This window comes from Capsicum annuum, chromosome 2, assembly GCF_002878395.1.
Source record: "Capsicum annuum cultivar UCD-10X-F1 chromosome 2, UCD10Xv1.1, whole genome shotgun sequence".
Lineage (NCBI taxonomy): Eukaryota > Viridiplantae > Streptophyta > Magnoliopsida > Solanales > Solanaceae > Capsicum > Capsicum annuum.
The window spans coordinates 106651989-106664730 of NC_061112.1; positions in this window are offsets into that span (position 1 = coordinate 106651989).

A 12742-nucleotide genomic window follows, 5' to 3' on the forward strand; every position below is an offset into this window, starting at 1 on the left:
AGTAGGTTGAAAAGGCTTGTAAGAGGAATAGATTTTTTTCTCTGGTGACCTTTAACTCCAAACAGGGTTGAAGTGATCAATCCAAATAACTTTTCACAAGGTGCGTAGCATTATGTATAGCCATTACAAAAGTTCTCGAAGAGAAAGAGTTCTTTGCTACTTGACTGCGTGAACCAGGTACAGGTATTTATTTTGGCATTCCCGCTGATGACATTCCATTGAATTAGCTGATGTTGGGTGAAAGAAATTTACGAATGAATAGTAGGCAAAGTCTTTGCTTGTAATTTCGGGTAAATTTTTGTATTCCTTAAGGTTACAGGTGAAGCTTACTTCCTGCGGTAGCCCCTTGGACCTTTGCCTCTTAAGGGTTGGATTCTAGTGGTGGGCTCTTGAGTTATACGGACCTATATTTATTAAAAATGGTAGCCTAGTTGTCCCCACGCCCCCTTATTATGCTTGTCTATAGGAGAAGTTTGTGCTAGCATTTTGGTGCTCACCTTATGGTTCTCAGTCCTTATTCACTGATATGCCTTTTAAAAACATTTTTCCCACATCAGAACAAGACCCACTATACTAGATTTAGTCTATTCGGGTATGGACAGGGATTCCCCAATAGATTCTACATATTTGAATTGGATGCCCCTATGCATTAACATATGTACAGGGATGCAATTAAGATGTGGCTAAAAAGGCTGATTTTAGTGATTCATAGACCCTCGTTGGGATAAATAAACAAGGGTTTCATCCAGTATTTATGGGAATGCTACTTTAGGATAAATTAGATATGTTGTGAGTGAAACTAGATAGTGTTCTATGTCCTAGACCCTTTCACTCAAGAACTCAAAGGGGGGAAAGAATTCTTCAACAAAGTCACCAGAAGGTGGTCTACTCTTCAACAAAGTCACATCCCTAAAAATAGGAGCAACTAAGAAGAGAGGGGTATAAGAGAATGAAAGGAATGTCTTCAATCTGACTCTTGTTCCTTATAGGTTTATAGCACACTAGGCTAGCTAAGAATGGTATTCTATCTTTATTTTTTTGTTGTTCGGCTCAATAGAATTTTTTAGAATCCTCACCTACCTTCCTTTATATATAGATATGAAGACTATAAAATGTTGATCAGAGAGAAAGATTGTTCTAAGATATAGTAGTAATTAAGGGCTTAACTAAGTAGTAGATATGGGATTAAGGGGTGCAGGAGTAGGGTTGTACTCTAGAGGTAATGCTATACTCCATTCGTCCTCCCGGCTTCCTTTCTATTATCACTCTTATCTAACTAATGAATGCAATTGGAGTAGAATTGCTTTCCCTTACAAGGTTTAGGAATCCATAATTTTTCAATAAGATGAGATTAACCCAAATCAAAAGAAAGCTTCTAATCGAGAGACACATTACAACAAAAATGGATCGAGAAGGTAACTGGAAGCAAGGAACATTTTTTGTGGCTTACCCATTCTATAAGAGAACGGTTCAACTTGTTAGGTGGTCAGGCACATTATTAACTATGCTTTATTTAAAGAAATGTATGTTATCTAGGGTTATAAAAAGAATCATACCCTATTGATAGTGTCCCTATCCCTTAATCATAAGGCTACGCTCAGATTCTTCCCTCTAGATATGTTTAAGGTTGGCGGGAAGGAGAGAGCCCAACTTATTATATACGGGATACGGATATTCCTTGTCATTCTAATCTTGATATTTTTCCAATAGGACTATTGTTTGACACTCCTATAGTGTATAGCATATCCGTTCCATCTTCCTACTAGGATAGATATACTAACAACAAACTACCTAGTTTAGCTAGTTGGCAGTTCCATATCGTGAACTGCAATGGAAAAGGCATCTAATCTCTTTTTTATGGGCTCTTTCCCTCATATCTGAGCTATCCGAGTTAGGCCTCCCAAGCGGACAATGAGGTAGATCATTTGATCTTGAAATAGGTCATCCCAGATATCCCGATCTTTTATCTATTCATTTTGCCAAGTATCTTAATCATATGATTATAAGGATTTTACTTTTCACATTTATTTTATAATACCAAAATGAGGCCTTTCCTCGCTAGTTGGAATAAAAACCTCAATAGCAGCCTTCCCCCTTCTTCCTATACTTTCTACCTATGACACGAGTTTTTTTTTCATTTACTAAAGAAGATGCAGTTGATAGATGGATGAATATATATTTGATAGCCAATTCTATAAATCAAAATCTCGAGTTAGATGCATTTCTAAAAGCCAATGGGTTTGATTTTACCAAAATTAATGAATGGACTTAAAATCATATATCCAGTTTATGATCCAAACGACTTAGACAAGAATCCTATATCTTACCCACCCAGTTCTATTCTAATTAATTTCAAAGATCTCTTTCACTTTCAAAACGCATTTTGTGAATTTTTCTCCTTCCCTATCACTTGAAGTCGTGGTTTGAAGATGATGATTTATAGATTTATTTGCTAGAGAAGGGTGTCTTAGTTGCTGATACTGAGGTTGAATGAATCATTCCACCCGGAAACAACAAATATGGATTTTGGAAAAGTTCAAAGGGGAAAGCAAGGAGGAATTCCACTTTGGAAAGGAAAAGGGCACTTCCAAATGAAGGACCCTAAGGAAAGCTTCCCGGTGTCCAAGTGTAAAGTCCTGAGGGTTTGCGTCTACCGAAAGATTCATTTTTTCTTTATAGTCTTTCATTTTAATAAATCTAAAAGTGATAGGTAGGTCTTAGTCTCAAGGTTGAATTTGTTGTCACTAGTCAGTCCAACTGCATGAGTGAAAGGAGAAATTCAAGATTAAATGTAACCAGGCATAATGTGTCAAAGGGAATCGAGTCATTATAAAGGAGAATAGGTTGTTTTGTGCATCCAACAACTAAAGGAGTTTTGGGAGAAAGGTTGAGTTGTGTAATGGTAAATTTGTAGGTCAATAAATGATTGAATCTGAAATCAAACTCTCTACCTTGGGCAGATAGAAATTGAGACTTTCAATGGTCTGCTCTTCTTTCCTCGTGATCGAAGCTTACCCTAGAAGTTGGATATTTCTTCTTAAGAGGACGCTAACCCTCCCAATCAGGCTATCCGGGGGCTCAGTCTTTCAAAATTCAATCTTTCCCCTTCCGTTCTCAGCGAATTGCTCTTATAGTAGGAGGTTTACTATGTTCCCATTTCTCTTTTTTAAGAAAGTAGGTTATCGACTATAATTATATTATTCTTCTAAAAACAGAAGCTTGTAATATATCTAGATGAAATTCAATAAATGGAGATCGGTAATAACATTATGAAACTGAACCCATATGGTAGAAAAAAGAAGTAGCGGGTATGTCTGTTTGGTTTTATTCATGTCCAATAAACTTTAAACAAAAAGATATTCAGGCATCACAGTTGAGCGGACAGGTGATGGGAGGATGGGGGAATAGTAAATACATGATGAAATCAAGAGTTTTGATATCTTACTTTACTAGTTTAATTTTTGTATGATAGTTACCCCTTTTTCACTACTCCCTTTCTCTGTAAATAAGAGTGAGTAGCTTCTTTCTTTGTTACTACTGCCATACCATAAAGAAGTCTAATAGCTATGATTACTTCTTCCTTAAACCTTGAAAGATCATATGTATCTCTGTATTCTCTCAATCTCATAAGTGGATTCCCCTACAAGGGTACTTTAGTATGATAACGACTACGTAAAACTTATCAAAAAAGGAGGAAAAAGCATAAACTCAACACTAAAAGTTTTAGTTGTCTCCCTCCCTATAACTGAAAAATGGAGTACGGTGAAAAGCCAACCTTCTTTTTTCATTTATTTGTCGAGGAACACCTTAAGTAATAAATTAATAAAATTACACCTATATCACAAATAAGAGATGCTCTTGCTTTAGCTCATACCCTTTCTTCTATGATGAAAGTTACTCTTTCCTATTCATGTCTGACCGTTCCTGGGTCTGGATCACAGTATACCGGGGACTTTATCCTTAAATTTATTCTATTTCATATCCACCAATCCGTGGAAGAGACCAAGGAAGAGCAAGATAGATTTAGGGCCGACAGGTGGGTCTAGAATAGATTCCCCAATAGTTCCTGACTTTTTAATAACAGAGGTGAAAACTTACTCTTTCAAGTCAAAGTCATATTCAGGTAGGCTAGGATAGAGTTTATTTAATAGTTATTCCAGGGATATAGTATAGAGCGAATTCTATTCACTATTTATGAAGTGGAGCGGATTCTAGCTATCATTAATACAAAAGTCGTATGGCACCCTGGTAGATGCACAAATTGAGTGAGTTTATGCCGATCCATATATGCCAACGATTGAGTACTATGAGGATACAGTGCTATCCTTGTTCTTTGGTTGTTGCACATGGTCTAATGTACACTTTCCCCCTTTTTGTCAATCTTTTGGTGTCAATTTATATCTATTTTATTTATGCTATCGAAAGACGGAAAGGAGAATTCACTTGTTCCTTTCTTGTGGAGGATGAATCAAGACCTGAAGTTGGTTCATCGAGCAAGAGGAGAAAAGGATCAATAAGGATTTTATACCCTGTGATAGTTCTTTTTCTCTCTCTCCGACATTTGCATTTAATAAGTTCTCTACCTATTCTCATGTGATGACATCTATTATTGTGAAATATTGGAATGAACAGTTGAAAAAATCATGTTCAATTTCTTTGTAATCAAGGGCGAGAAGGAAGTTCATGGAAAGGTAGCTCACATATCTTTCCAATCCTAATTATTTAAAAATCACTTAAGATTTTTCATACTTCTGACATCGACTCATCTTGCTTGAAAGTCATAAGAATGCAACAAAAAAAAAGGCTTTCTCTTCTGTCAATTATGGAAAAAGAATATCATCTTGTGTCATGAAACCCACCTAGCACAACATTTCTTTTTTTGGTATGGAAGTTAATACAAAATCATGTACATTGAAAGAAATTTTTTTTATATTCTTGGTTTTAAGAATGCAGCAAAAATGAATTCTTGCTCTACTATCAATAGTGGAAAAAGCATATCATCTTCTGTCATGAGACCTACCTAGCATAACATTGCTCAATTCAATATGGAAGTTAATACAAAATCACTTACATCGAAAGAAAGAATTTTTTATATTCTTTGTTTTAAGGAAATCAAAAGAGAGAAGGAAAAAAAAATTATTGATGGATAGGAAATATACCTCCTATTGATAGTTGTATTATATGGGATATCATTGTATGTGATATTATGTTTTGTAATCTTCCTCCCAATATCTTTAATACGGTTATTTTCCCACTGCTATAAGGCCTTCTTAAGGCAAGAATTTCACCCTTCCTTTTTCAAACCTTGAGTATCTACTTGTAATTATCATGCTCAAACTGGGAAGCTACCTTACATACAACTATCTTGATAGGATTGTTGGAGGAAAATTGGATAATCTTTACCTTGTAATCAACATTCGTGAACTACATTCAAAGACCATTTAAATGGTAAAATCTAAAACTTTGAAACATATGTCAACAATTGGATTCTTTGAATCATTTTTAATAAATGAAAGATTGGTTAGAGAAAAAATTACCTTGAGAAATATGGGGAGGGGTTGATCTCCATCAGCAATTGATGTATCATCTTTTACCTCTATATCAATTTCAGAGCTTTTATTTCTGAGGTAAGTTTGAGACATGGACTATATGTTATGACCAAAGCCATTGCTTCTAGCAATCTGCATAGAGTCAACAGTTGGATTGGACAATGACAAATCCTCAATTTCATCTTGTCTATGATGCTCTATTGTGTCATGAATCGCAAGTTAAGCATTTCTCCTGGGTATTGGACAAAGTTTATTGTTATTTATGGTGGATAAGATAGACATAACAAAAAACTGTACCTAAATCTTAAATTTGTTGAGCCACATACTTTCTATGGGAAACTTGATATTCTTTAGAATTGTGAATTTTTAGTTATCACATACATTTGGTGTGCTTGACATTCTTCAAAATTCTTTTTTAACCAAGTGTTCAAATGATACTGTTTGGGGTATTCTAACTCAGCAACGACGTACTATCGGTTAATACATAATTAACTAAATCAAAGTGTTCCCTCTCTATATTCATCTATTCAATTTTGAAATCTACTTTCAAGCAGCTCTGTTTTCTAAAGGAAAGTCACTAAAAAGGATAAGTGTCACGCATCATGCTTTTGTAGACCAGCTAGTATACATTAAAGAAAGTGGCTTCCTTAATTAAACTAGCTTCCTCGTCTTCTCTTTCCCCCAACAACTTCACTCCGGAGGAATCACGTATTCGTAAGTGAGAAGATCAGAATATTATTATTGAATTTCCATTATTTTCACGTAATATCTCATTCTCTAGATTTTTCTATGCTCAAACTTTCAACTTTCCCTTTCTATTGGACCAGGTAAAGGATGTTGTAAGCAATTCTAATCTCAAGCACCTATCATGATTTTCGAGTGGCTTTGATCCACCAGAGCAGATATAATTACTTTAGTGGGCGACAAGCGTAGCTATTCTGAAGTTCTATTTAGAAAGAGGGGATGGTTATCTAATCCTTCTTAGTGGTCTTATAGTAGTGTGAGTGATCCTTAGGTAGTCATCTATGATTTGAAGTAGGAACAAAGAAACAATATTAGGTGAAATAACCTTCTTTCATTTGAATTTCATATCTTACTAGTTAGCCTCTAACTTTACTCTTGAATTTACAAGCATGGAAACCTACTTTCTGAACTGGGCCCTACCATGTATAGAGTCTGCGGAACCACGCCTAGATATGGAAACAAGATCATATCCTTTGCCTCTTTATTGAAAAGAAAATATTCCTGATAAGGCGAATAAAGACTCATCTTCTTCCATATCATATATGTCAGAAGCATCAAGTGATATTTATGTGGTAGGGAAATCCTAAACTAATTCCCTAAGCTTGCGGTGATTGAATGTTGTTATGTCCATAGAGAGTGATCGCCCAGAAGTTATATGCCCGGAGTTCTATCCTTAGACCTTTCACCTTTCTTGGAAACAAAAGCACGGAAGATGGGATCTAGCATTTTAGAAGAAAGTCTTTCTCGTTATTGATGTCGAAATTCATCTGCCTTATAGCGATGGAAAGATATTCACTTAGTCTTTGCCCAGCTCTTCTTCTAGAGAAATAGTCTTTAATAGCGCTCTTGCCTGACTTTTTGAGATTTATGGCCTTAAGAGAATAAAGAAATATTTAATAGTTTTGGTCGAGCATCTAATCATAGTAAGAGTTATTCTTTCAGACATTATTCTCCGAATGGATAAATAGCTGGAAGTAAAGCACCCTCCTCTAGGAGGGAATTTCAGGGGTTAGAGTGACCTAATTCATATGCAGTTTCCTTTTTGAAAGATGTCCAATCAAGAAGGATGTTCCACTATGCCTGATAGGAATGAATATTAGGAATTTAAGGAGGGTTATATTGAGTGATCGTATCCAAACTTGAAAGACTTTCAGTGGAATCAAAATCAAATAAGATCGAATGTAAGGACCATGAAGCTGAAAATTTTTCTATGGTTTCGATTCTTCCTTAGTGGTTAGGTCACTCATCTTCTCTCTAATTGGGGAATTCTCAAATTTCCTTACTTTTATTTCCAATGACTTAGTGTAATGCTTATTTAACTATGGTGTAGGTAAAGTGTTTACTGGTCCGCCAGGTGAGACCTCTTGTACTCCTTCTTTCACTAATTAAGAGCTAGATGAGAATTCTCTCAATTCCTCAAATGAGAACTTCCCTTAAGGAAGTAATGAATATAGGTAAGAATTCACAAGGATAGTTCCATTTCTCCTCTAGCCAGGTACATGAATTCCAACCGAGAAACCTGCACTTACTCTATTCACTAAATCTGGAGATTTATAATTGTTAGTAACTATATTCTTACTCTTGTTTGTATTTTTGGTGGTCTTTGATAAATTATAGAAAATAAAGAGTCTCATTCTCCCTTTCAGTCAACCATAAGTAATAAGATTACTTCTTTATCCCTAGCTACTCTACACAGATATGAGCTTTTCTTAATAAACAGCTTCCATAGATCATGTTACAATTAGAGTTATAGAGATAGAGAAAGCTCATTCTGCATTAATAGCAAAGGCCTTTTTCAAGAGCTGGGCTCGAACCTATACTTCCCTATCTAGTAGTGTATTCCGGAAATCTAGTTGGAGATCAGTCTGTCAACCAGTGCTTGAACTAACATTAGTAAAAAATAGAAAGGGAATGATTCTGAAAAGTCAGGTTGAGAGGGTTGCAAACTCAATCAAATAGAGTTTAAGCCAAAAGTGTTTCAAAATAGAAAGATAAAGGCTGGAACAAAGTAGCTCTCCTAAAAAAAGGAACAACCACTCAGTTGAGATTGTTGGAAAAGAGAAGGAGGGATCGAGGCACTAGCTAACGAGCTGGCGGTAAAAGACTGACTTGAAAAGATGCTCTACTTGAAAGGCAATGGATTTGAGGGTACTAAATGTGATATATTGATAAGAAAAATAAAATAGTAGCTCAGGCTCTTGAGGCATACTGGCAAGGCTTGACTAGAACCGTAGAAAAAACTGGGGAGAAAGATCCAATTACATGCATTGAGTCAAACTGATTCAGTTATAGCAAGATAGTTCTTGTCTCCTTCTTCTATCTACTTTATTTCATAACACATCTAGCCTTGAAAAGATAATATTTATAATTTGTTCAGTGCCTCACTCTTTATTTTTCCTATCTCAAGGGAGTTTCATTCCCCTCGGACTGTTAAGGAAAAGCAAGGACACCTGTGAACTTGGATAACCTTATGGCATACCATGGAATCTGCTCTACCCTATGCTACCCTCTTTCTTCCTTGTGATTCAACCACAATGGAAATTTAGTGAACTACAGTTATGCTTACACTAATAAATCCTATTCCATTAAGTCAAAAGATGATTTAATTATAATACTTACTATAACAAGAAGAGTGTGAACTCATTGTCAAGCACACTTGCAGCTACTGGATTTTTTTCTTAGGATATTTAGTAAAGCTAGGTTCAATAGAGGCTATCCATTTATTCATAGTAGATATCCAATGGTAAAACTCTCCCAATCAAGCAAGTAAGACAAGCAAGGCAAATCACTAATGGATTTGCCGATCCAACTATCGACAAAACACTATGCCCACAAGCTTGGCTGAACTGAGCCGCCCAGACCATAAGCGACAAAGAGGCAAATTCTTATACTGAAGAAGCAGTGGCTACCATTTCTTAAGTCCAGCATCAAAAAAATCCTCAAGATGGTGGCCCATCCCAAGAAGCTGTTGCTGAGCCCATAGACATTAGAGCCAAGCCTGGAAGGGCGAACCAAGGAACTCAGACTTTGGAGTAGCAACCTGTGATCCATTCAGTTAACCACATGTTATTTTTACTCACAAAAATAGTACCTTTGAAGAAACTAAGAGTAAGGAAGGAACTACGGCCAACATAAGCTCACCAATTAGGATCGTCACTGATGCATCTTTTTTTTATTTTTAAGTAATATAGGCATTTTACTTTGGGTTGGGAGGGCTTATACTAGGGAAAAAACCTGCTCTCTAATTTCTATTCTTTGTTATCTATATCAAACTTATATGTTCCAAATGTGGGAGTCATTCTTCAATTCAGTAGAGCGAGAACCGCCTTTTTAGGAGTATACCAAGGCCATTCCTCTAAGAGATAATAAAAGTAGGGCAATAGTTGACTCTTCACACTTACCCCATCTCAGCTTTTATTAAAAATATCATTAATAAAATGATCAAAAACCATTCACTTCTCCCTCCATCTCCTCTCTTTAAATTGAAAAAGAAGAAAGAAGGACCAAGTCTTGTGGATTTGCTACTTCAAATTCCTCGAGTTTGGTGTTGCTTCATTCTTTTAGTTTTGTGTGTCTTTTTAGGCGATCTTAATGTAGTTCATATTCTGTTTTTATATAAGGATAAAGGATACATCATTAGCTCACTTGCGTTGGTTATATATTTTGACCCTAAAAGTGTTGAACAGAATCAGTTGATATAGGGATTGGGAATGAGCTTTACAACAAAAAGTAGAGGTGAAAGGTTTGAAAGTAGATGCTAGTGGTTCAAATTATGTATCAAACCAACCCATTCTTTCTATCTATTCCTTTTATCAGTAAAGAGGTGCCTCGATCTCTTTTCCAAGGGGCAGAGGGTATTGAGAAGTAGGTAGAGAAGGAAGGAAAGATCTCTTTAAAAGTCGTAAGCAAGCTACATATCTTTCTTCTCTTTTCAAAGATGAGGCTGATGGGCCCCTGTTGAGATTCATTCCTCATATCATCTAAGAGTGAATAGGGTTGATGGAAGAATAACTGAATATCAACTTTTTTTAAGAGAGTTGACCTGAGGACCTCTTTTTTTCTATATATAAAAAATGAAAAATCATAATGAAGTGGGTTTTGCTACTAATAACTAAAGAGGTCATCTGCTCACCAATTAGGTTGTGTTGAGTATGAATTTGTTTTCCACTTGGGATGTAAGACTCTCTCTTGTATATTTATATCTTCCTTCTTATTTTATCTTTATAGTAGATCGCTTACCTTGATTTTACTTAAATAGAGGAGGGGCATAAGTTTACAAAACAAGTCTTTTAAGCATGATGATTGGTTCCATTGTTCAAGACTAGATTGAAGGCATTATTCCAATATTGTTTGAATAAAATGAAGGCAATAGGTTCTATTAAACTAGGTACTTTCCGACCAACTGCCCAAACTCCAACCAGCTTTCTTGAAGATATCTGTTGCGGATGTTTCCTGTTTTTTATAGGCGAGAGAAGAGAGAATCATATTAAGTCAATATCAATAAAAAGAGGTGCTTCTAACTAATTATGTCTGAGCCTTGAATGAACTACATTCTCTTCAATCCCTTTCTGGAACCAACCTAGACCTCTTCTTTTTAATGTTTTTTAGGGCTACTTTTTCAGTCGCAGGTGCTGCTACAACTAATTGGTCCTTTAGTTTATTAGTGAACAAAGGAATTAAGAACGGAACAATAAATTTCAATGGATGAGTAGGGAATCTCATCATTAAAATTATTGAAGAAAGAGATAGGCAAGACGATGGATTTTGTTGGTGAGTCTTCCGGCGGGGTTAAAATGATTATTTCCCCTAAAGGGTAACAGAATGGGGTGGGGTCTACTTTACTCGCTTTCCCACATAGCTGTGTAAGAGCTTATTTGACAATAGTAAGATGACTAACAGCTATGAGATTGAGCAAGAAAATGCATAACTCTCTCTCCTGCGCTTGTTAATCATATGCCATCCCTAGAGTGCAACAGGGAAACCTTTATAGGAGTGTGATCAATCTCTTTAAGAAGGGAGAAGTATCTTTGAAAGGTCACTCTCATTAAAACATTAAAAGAAAACTTTCTCTCTATCGAGGATTTTCCTCACTGAGCTTTCAGGACAAGCACTATAAATTATTGTAATCGAGACAACCCTATCTTTTCTTAGCTATATGCTATATACTAGTCTTTTTCTTTCATCACTTGGTTTCATTCGATAAACTCCTTTCACTGACTGATAAATCGTGAGCTCGCAGGACTCGTAGGATGGTAAAAGCCTTTCCTTTAATTTCATTATTTCATTGATGGGTTTTCCACTATGTAAGTCAGTGGAGTAAACAGGCAATCAGCTGCCCAAATGACCTCATTTGTGGTTAAAGGCTAAGTTCATTCTTTGATATATCACACTCCGCTATGCTATTTCACTCTAAAAGACCTAGTTTGATTATAGTTAGTAGTATAGATTAGTTAGATTTGTAGAACAGAATAAAAGCTTTTTTCTTTTTCATTATATTATATTTGTAATGCGTTAGCACCTCCATAGAGTAAGGCTCTGACAGCGCCCAAGCATACACACAAGTGTACGTGGTTTTATCAAGTAATATAGTGGCTTCAAGGAAGCCCAAGTATTGATCTCATAGGAACTTGCATTCGCCGCCTATCCAATTCTAATTTAACAATAGAGAAAACGTGAACAAAAAAGAGAGTATGTAATTTTATAAATTAAAAATAAAATAAATAATGCGTAAAAATAAAAGTCTTAGGACAATCAATAGAGAAAAGCTCAGGGTTAAATCACTCCGAACAATCATACTATGTTATTGAATTTAATTCGTTAACTTGCTTCTCTTGGTTGTTGATTCGTAGGGTTAATTGTATGATCATGGTTTCCCAACCTATAATATTTTACCTAAATTGATATTACAACTACTTCATTGAGCAGGGATATAATAGTCCAATTAAGTTAATTAAAGCTATCATCCCACAGGTGAATCAAGCAAGGCATCTAAGTACATTCCTATCCTAGACGCTAAGTTGAATTCTTTATTTTATATAGGAATAAAAACCTAAACATTGTTTATTCCCATGTACTATCTCTCTATTCCCCGTTTCAAGATCAAAAGGTTGAAAATATATGTATTCTAAGAGTAGCTAATCCTTAAAATAATTCAAATAAGAATAAACAAGCAACCAAATATGATAACCAAAATTAATTGAAATTAATCCAAAATAATAGTGCTTATGTTCTTGATTTTAACCACGGAAAAAGGATTTTTAATCAATAATATTTACAATCAGGATTCAAATTATTTGAATCATGATATGAAAATTTAAAAACTAAATAAAATAATTAAACCTAATAAACCGTGTAACAGCCTCCATTTTCTTTTTTTTCTCTCCCAAGATATTGTCTGGATTTTTCTCTTCCAAAGACGTCCAAGAATTCAAAACCATGCCAGGTGTAAA